An 8,034-nucleotide genomic window follows, 5' to 3' on the forward strand; every position below is an offset into this window, starting at 1 on the left:
ACTTTCCCCATAAAGCATTGTCTGACACTACAAAAATAATTACAATATACTTCTCTCTCTGTATCCACTATTTAGCTGTTGCTTGCTCTATAGTTCCAGACACACCACCTCACACTTTAATTAGCTTTTATACTGGGGTGCCTGGGTGGCTCAGTGGGTTAAGCCACTGCCTTCGGCTCAGGTCATGATCTCAGGGTCCTGGGATCGAGTCCTGCATTGGGCTCTCTGCTCATCAGCGAGCCTGCTTCCCTCTCTCTCTCTCTGCCTGCCTCTTTGTCTACTTGTGATCTCTCTCTGTCAAATAAATAAATTAAAAAAAAATTAGCTTTGTACTTTCCTTTCTCAATCACTGGATAAAAAGTTCACCTACTCAAGCAACTATATTTTATCTAGCTTACTATTCAGCCTACTTTGCTATGATTATATCACAAATAATAGTCACTTGGTAAATTTTTAATAAATGAATTGATTACCAACTCACTAGTTTGATTCACTTTCATATGTGCTTAGCTAAATGGGAAAAGAGTTTAGCATAGTGGTTAAGAGCTCAGATGGTGTACATTTACACCCTGACTCTACTACCTATTTAAACTCTCTGAGTTTTATTTTCTTCCTCCATAAAATGGTGATAAGAACTGTATATAACTCTTAGGGTTTTTGTGAGAATTATTTGAGTCAATTCATAAGAAGAATTGGAAAGTATCTGTCATGATTTAAGCACTCAGTAAATGTTAACTGTATTACTGCTCATTATAAAACAAAAATAAGGATTTCAAAAAGAGATCTAAAATAATTTTCAACAAATGTACTTTCATATGCTTTGTACGGGACTTCCTGGCAGGTGAAAAATAACAATAAACTTAATTAAGGGGTGACTTTTCTGGTCAGCATAAAGGACAGAGCAGTTTTAATCCTGGCAAGAAGCAAGGTCTGGAAGCTTTTCATATTCAATCATTTTCTTTAACATGAATAAGTCGAGTGCTCCATTAGTTCTGGAGAGGAGAGCATAATAGAATCAGTTCTATAATGGGGGCATTAAGCCCTCTTACATTATAGGAAATTATTGAAAAAGGCTGCCAGGCTCTGATTTCCTTGCCAAAATATGGCTATGGATATTCAACAGTAGCATCAAGCCTAATAAAAACTTTTACTTTAAATGGCTAGAAACCCAAATGGCAGCATAGAATGTGAACGTCAGTCTTGAGCAAGAATAGGACTGAAAGGAAATAGACACAACTGTCTTAATGCAGGTGCCTATAAGTAATACCACTTACCACCTTCTTTAGATGCTTTCATTAAGATGAAATGGTATTTCCATTGTTTGTCTTTTATTTACATAGCAACTATACAAAAATGAAATTTAGGGGCGCCTGGGTGACTCAGTGGGTTAAAGCCTCTGCCTTCAGTTCAGGTCATGATCCCAGGGTCCTGGGATCGAGCCCCGCATGGGGCTGTCTCTCTGCTCAGCGGGGAGCCTGCTTCCTCCTCTCTCTCTCTCTCTCTCTCCACCTGCCTCTCTGCCTACTTGTGGTCTCTGTCAAATAAATAAATAAAATCTTAAAAAAAAAGAATTAAAATTTAAGTCAACAACATCAGCAGTCTATGTAAAATAGTGACATTTGTATCTTTTGAATGCTGACATGAGAGAAGATCAACTCCATCATAGGAAATTGAGGAAAATTTAACTCACCATTCTTTTTATTACCTTTCTTGAGAATTAGCTTATTTTCCTTCTAGTATGCTCTTTATTACCACTCCATTTCTTAAAGGCACTAATTTGTCAGTCCATTATACACTGTTTTCCAATTTGAGAGGGATAATTTTGAGTCAATCTAACACCCACTAGGAAAATTTTCATAGTGGCATTACCTGTCTGCCTCAATCCTTTGTTATTAGTGATACTCTGTCCAGGGCTTATACCATAGAGTAAAGAAGAAGGCAGATTACCGTCCAGAGACAGAGAAGTTTCTCTGCAACGGTGTCAGAAATCCACAGGCATGGAGAGTATGTTGAGATGACTTCTTCTAGCTTCAAACCAAGGGACCAAAAACAAACAAACAAACAAAAACAACAACAACAACAAAAAAAAAAAACAAGGCAAAACAAGAAACAAAAACAAACCATAATTCATTGACAGGGTACATGGGCCTTCTTTAATAAAATACAAGTTGGTGAAGCTGATCCCTGCAATCATCCTTCTTTCTCTTCTGATTACTTCTTCTGATTACTTGATGATCACAATTCTCACACACACTGTTCATATTCCCATCGACGGAAATGAAATAGAAATACCAGGGTATTTCCAGACAGAGTCATTCCCTAGCTGGATTTCCCAAATAAATTCATATCACCAAAGCCTCCAGATAACTAATATCAGCCCTCTCTCCCACATCACATATGCATGAGCTATTACCTCTCCCTTCGGCCTCAGTGCACTTTTATCAGCCCAAACATCTCATTATTCACAGATACATTTTGAAACATAAAATTCAAAAGAAAAGTAAAATTATGCAACACCGCTACAAACACGTATCTTCCCAAAAGCTTAAATCCAATAGTTTTCTTATTTAACCTTGCATTTCATTTAACAGTCTAACAAAGCTTTTGATAACAGTGTCCCGTGTTCCCTTTGTGTATCTCTTAAGTGAGAACCATCACTGCCTTTTCAGATTTGTTCTTCACTAAGCATTATCAGATCTTAATAATTCAAAAAGCAGGAAAAATAAAAAAAATCAATTAGAGAGGCGCTTAGAGATATGATTAAACTGAGATAAATGTAGAGAAGTTTAATCCCCGCTTAGTATGAGATATATCTTCCCAAGAAGGAATGTAAGAGGTAATCTTTAACAATATCAATTCATGCTAAATATGCCCCTTTCTCTGTTTTATGACTTCCTGCCCCTCACTTGTCCACCCCCAAATCACTGGCTCTACAAAAGTCTTTACTTATTAATAAAGGAAATCTGTGGTACTTGAGTGGTGCAGTCCTTTAAGCCTCCAGCTCCTGGTTTTGGCTCTGATGGTGATCTGAGACCTGAGATCGAAGCCTGTATCAGGCTCAGTGATCAGAGTGGGGTCTGCTTAGGACTTTCTCCCTTTCCCTCTGCTCCCTGGCAGCCACCCCCCACCCATGTGCTCACACGCTCTCTCTCTCTCTCTCAAATAAATAAAATCTTTAAATAAATAAATAATAAATATAGAAATAATATTATTTATTTATTAAAAATACATATATAAATAAATGTATTTATGTATGTATCTCAATAACTTGAGACAGTGATTGGGAAGTTAGAACAAGTAAGAAGTAACAATTCAAAGGAGACTTGAGCCCCATGCGCACAGATAGTATCATGTTTTATGATATACTAAGAATACGTGTCTATTAAGTGGTGAAATGCAAAAACAGAATGTAGAATTGAAGTACTTTTAATTTATTTTATATTTGTTCTTGCATCTGTGTTATTACTCTCTTCAAAGGCAGAGACAGGAGAATGGAGAAACAGTGCTATAGAATACTGTAGAATTAGAGTTAGGAGTTAAGAGTTGCCTTTGGGCAAAAGAAATCGTATTTTTATATAAAAGCTAGATCCACCAAACTTGGAAATACAGTTCCTACCCTTCACATAGGAAAAGTGACCTAAACTAGTTCAAACTAGGTCTACAAGACCCTTCCCATAATGACCTCCAGTCACTGAGACAGGGATGAACAGAAACACAGCAAGAAGGAATCTCAGTCCACACACTGTCTACCTCCTCCTTCCTTCCTGCCCTTTTCCCCTCCTTCCCTTGGTCCTTCCTTCTTCTGTCTCTCCTTCCTTTCTTCCCTTCCTGTGTTTCTCTTTAGCACCTTTATTCAGCTGGAGTTTTGTCCCTGCCAAAAGTGCTCTACGTAGATATCAGATATAAGAACTTATATGTATATATTTCTTGGTTTGCAAACTCAAGAGTTCCCCTGGTGAAATCTGAAACAGGCCCTTCTACACAGGTGACAGGGAGAGACAAGAAAGAACAGACCTTTCCCAGATTAGTAGGCGGCAAGGAAACTTACTTACAAGGCTTGACTTGGATGCTGCAAAAGGATTAGATCTCTGCACCTGCTCTCCAGAAGATTAAAAGTTTACATAGAGGCCTTAATGGGATTGGGTCACATATTCAGTCCAGATGGTCTCAACACCTTGCTCTCTCAATGCTAAATCCTTGAAAATGGCTCCCACTATAGGACAGTGGGCAGAACATAAATTCTAAGGATAGACAAGGGGATGAGGAATCTACAATTGCCTGGGTCCAGCTCTTGGGTCAACCAGTGGGTCACATTCTCTGGATGACCTCCTCCAACATTACTGGGGTTAGAGGTGAGGAAATCGATCACCAGATGACCAATACAGTCGGACCAAACATGAAGCCACTAAGGCACCTGTCATCATTCCTGGTCCTTGAAGAGCTGACCCCACAGGCTGCTATAGAAATGCTACTCATTTCTGTTCACATGGCACCTTCAGGTTGATTTTACCATGTCTCTCCCATCTTAGGTATGAAGCAACCATTTTGCTACTTAAACAATGTGCTAGGGATTAGGAGATGTAAGCTTACATGAAACCACCTGCACCCAGATGCATCCGCCAGCCATTTCTTCTCCAAGGTCCTGACATCTTCCCTTGGAGCTTTCAGCAGGAAATGACTTCAGTCGTGTTCTCAGATCCCAGAGACCTTGTGAGGAATTCTTCCTCATATTAGGCTGTATCCAGGGGGATAGCCAGTCTGGAGAAATTGAGGATTTGCCTCCAATTAATTCTACTTCACTCTCCCAATTCTCTTACCTTTGTTGGATGTGCTTTTAGTTTCCCTCAGCAACTAGGCTTTTAAAACACAGCTTGGAGAGAAAGTCTTTTGTTATTTGAATTATATTGTTTTATCTATCCCTGGAGACAAGGAACATAGAGTGACTGAACTATTTTAATGGTGGAAGGGTAATGAGGTAATAAAAAAAGAAAATAAGTACTACAAAAATTATTTATTTATTTATTTACTTGCTTACTTACTTACGTTGGAGAGAATATGCAAACTGGGGGAGGGGCAGAGAGCGAGAAAGAATCCTGAAGCATACTCTCCACTAAGTGCAGAGCCTGAGATCATGACCTGAGCTGAAGTCAAGAGTCAGCCACTCAATCGACTAGGCCACCCAGACACCCCAGAAAATAAGTACTTAAAAATGAGACTAAGGATGGTAAAATTCAGGTATGTCTATAAAGCAATTTGAAGTTACACTATCTTTCCTACAACAAATAGTTTTTTTAAGTAGGCGCCATACCCAGCACAGAGCCCAACACAGGGCTTGAACCCAGAACCCTGAGATCAAGACTTGATCCAAGATCAAGAGTCAGATGCTTAACTGAATGAGCCACCCAGCCGCCTCATGGATGTTTTACTCTCTAGCTAGGGCTCCTGGCCAAGTTCCTTTTATGACTCCCTGTAACAGATGCTTTCTTCAGCACTTACCATCTAAAGGCAACTGCCCCAACTTCTGCGTGCTCTGAACACTAAATATGAGAGCAAGGAACCCAGGGATGTAACCAAGGCTTGCCTGGTCAATGTTCCCTACTTGATCCTATGACCTATCTAGATTGTGCAGAAATACTAAGACATAACTTCCATGAAGTCTGAACCTTATCTTTTTTTGCTTATTACTGATTGCCTGCATTTAAAACAGAGCCTGGATCATTGTAGCTGCTCAACAAATATTTATGGGATAAATCTTATATAAGACCCCTCTTTTGTATATCTATCCCTAAAGATATATTTTAGTAATTGCTGCTAAACATTATTCATTATTTCAAGGCCCTCTGAGGTACCAGGTGAAAAAGATAATAAATGAACAACAACATCAAAAAATATGGTAGAAAATTACTTGAGGAGTATAAGTAGTCAGTTGGGATGAGGACAGGGATAAAATTTCTCCTAACAGCCCAGGGAACCGGCTCCCTCCATGACAGCCTAGAGATCTATAGATTTCCCTCAAATATCCAGTGAACTCTGAAGATGCCCTAATCATATAACTCATGTGTTGGAGGGAAAAGCCTTTTTCAGAGATTTTAATCATCCAAATAAAAGCAATAGCAGCTACAGCTCCTCCTCTTCCTCCAATATATTCTGAACCATAAAGACAAAAACGGGCTTTCCATGGGGAGGGTTCACTGCACTGACCATTCACAAATGTCTTCTAAACCTGCTCCATTAGTATCTCTCCATATTATATCCTGGAAAGAGAACACAGGAACAGAGTTGGGATCCAAGTGTGTACTAGACAAATTCCTTATCTGAATCTGCGGCCCATGAGTTTTCTTATTCAGCTGATAGATCTTGCATGTGGTACTGAAGCTTACCTAGTAGCTGAGTACTTGATACTTGTTCCTGGTACCAACCCTGGTTTCTCTTCTCCCCTAACTTTTCTCCAAACGTTTACCTGGCATGACTCAATAAAATATCCCGTTAAGTCACAAAATTAAATTCACTTCAGTAAACTTAAATTTTTAACGCCAGAGGAGTGAGTGTTTTTATTTTTCCACTAGAGACTGTAAATGGGATATTTTAATAGAATATATCGCTTGCGCTATTGCTCAATATTACAACTAGAATGCCTTTGCCAGTGGAGAATGAAACATACATCCATTATTAGTTCCGTAATAATGCTAATACCATGAGCCAAACTCAATAAACCTAACCAAATATGGATCTACAGAGTAATCTCCCAGATATGGAGTAAGTGCGACACACAATGATTCATTTTAACATGCAACAATGCAGAACGAGCTCATGCAATGAGGTAGTTATGTTCCAAGAATATTGCAGCTTTCATTAAAATGCTTTGTACAAAATGAACACACGCAAAATACAGCGTTACCTTTCTCATGACTGGAGAGGACCCAAAGCTATACAGTGCTAGAAAACAAAAGATTTAACCCATTAGAGATCCCCAAATTAATCAGAGCACTTTTGAGAAGCTCCGTTACAGAGTACACTTCCTGAAAGCAGCCCACTCTCTTGTCACCTCAAGGCTCTGCCGATTTTGCTATTTTTCCCTTGGAGTAGCCTTCTGGTCATACTCCAAATGGATGGCTCCTTCCCTCTGTTAGAACTCAGCTGATATACCAACTCTCACATGATTTATCTAAGCTTCTGTTACTTGGCCATGCCAGATACCTCTCCTCTGAGTTCCGAATTATTACTGAGTACACCACTCTTCTAGGATTTACCATAATATTGTACTGTGTGTTCATTTATTGTGATGCCTCACTATGTCATAAGCTATTTCAAGATAGCAACCACATCCTTTATTTCTCTGGTCCCTGACCCTGTATGTGGTCTGGTATATAGACATCGTATACAGCCATGTGTTGATACCTTTTTCCTTGGCCAGCTCTTTCTCATAACTGGGTTCCCAGTTTAAATATGACTTTCACCAAAAGGTCTTCCTTGATTCAGAGTAAAAAGATAAAGAGATCACAACTGCTAGGCAGAAAACAACACTCAGAAGAAAAGGCAATGGATCCAATTTATGGATTGTTAAAACACACAGGAGAAAAACTTTTTTTTTTCAAGTATAAAGTACGAGAAAAATTTCCTGAAATAAAAGAAGACCTAGAGTCAGATTCAAATACAAGACAATTGAAAAGCAATGTGAACTAAACCACATCTCAGTGAATTTACAGAAATCTTAAAACAAAGAATTTTCTGTCTATGCTACCTAAAGCAATCTACACATTTAATGCAATCCCTATCAAAATACCATCCATTTTTTTCAAAGAAATGGAACAAATAATCCTCAAATTTATATGGAACCAGAAAAGACCTCGAATAGCCAAAGGAATATTGAAAAAGAAAGCCAAAGTTGGTGGCATCACAATTCCGGACTTCAAGCTCTATTACAAAGCTGTCATCATCAAGACAGCATGGTGCTGGCACAAAAACAGACACATAGATCAATGGAACAGAATAGAGAGCCCAGAAATAGACCCTCAACTCTATGGTCAACTCACC

Source organism: Meles meles, chromosome 10 (genome assembly GCF_922984935.1).
Source record: "Meles meles chromosome 10, mMelMel3.1 paternal haplotype, whole genome shotgun sequence".
NCBI lineage: Eukaryota > Metazoa > Chordata > Mammalia > Carnivora > Mustelidae > Meles > Meles meles.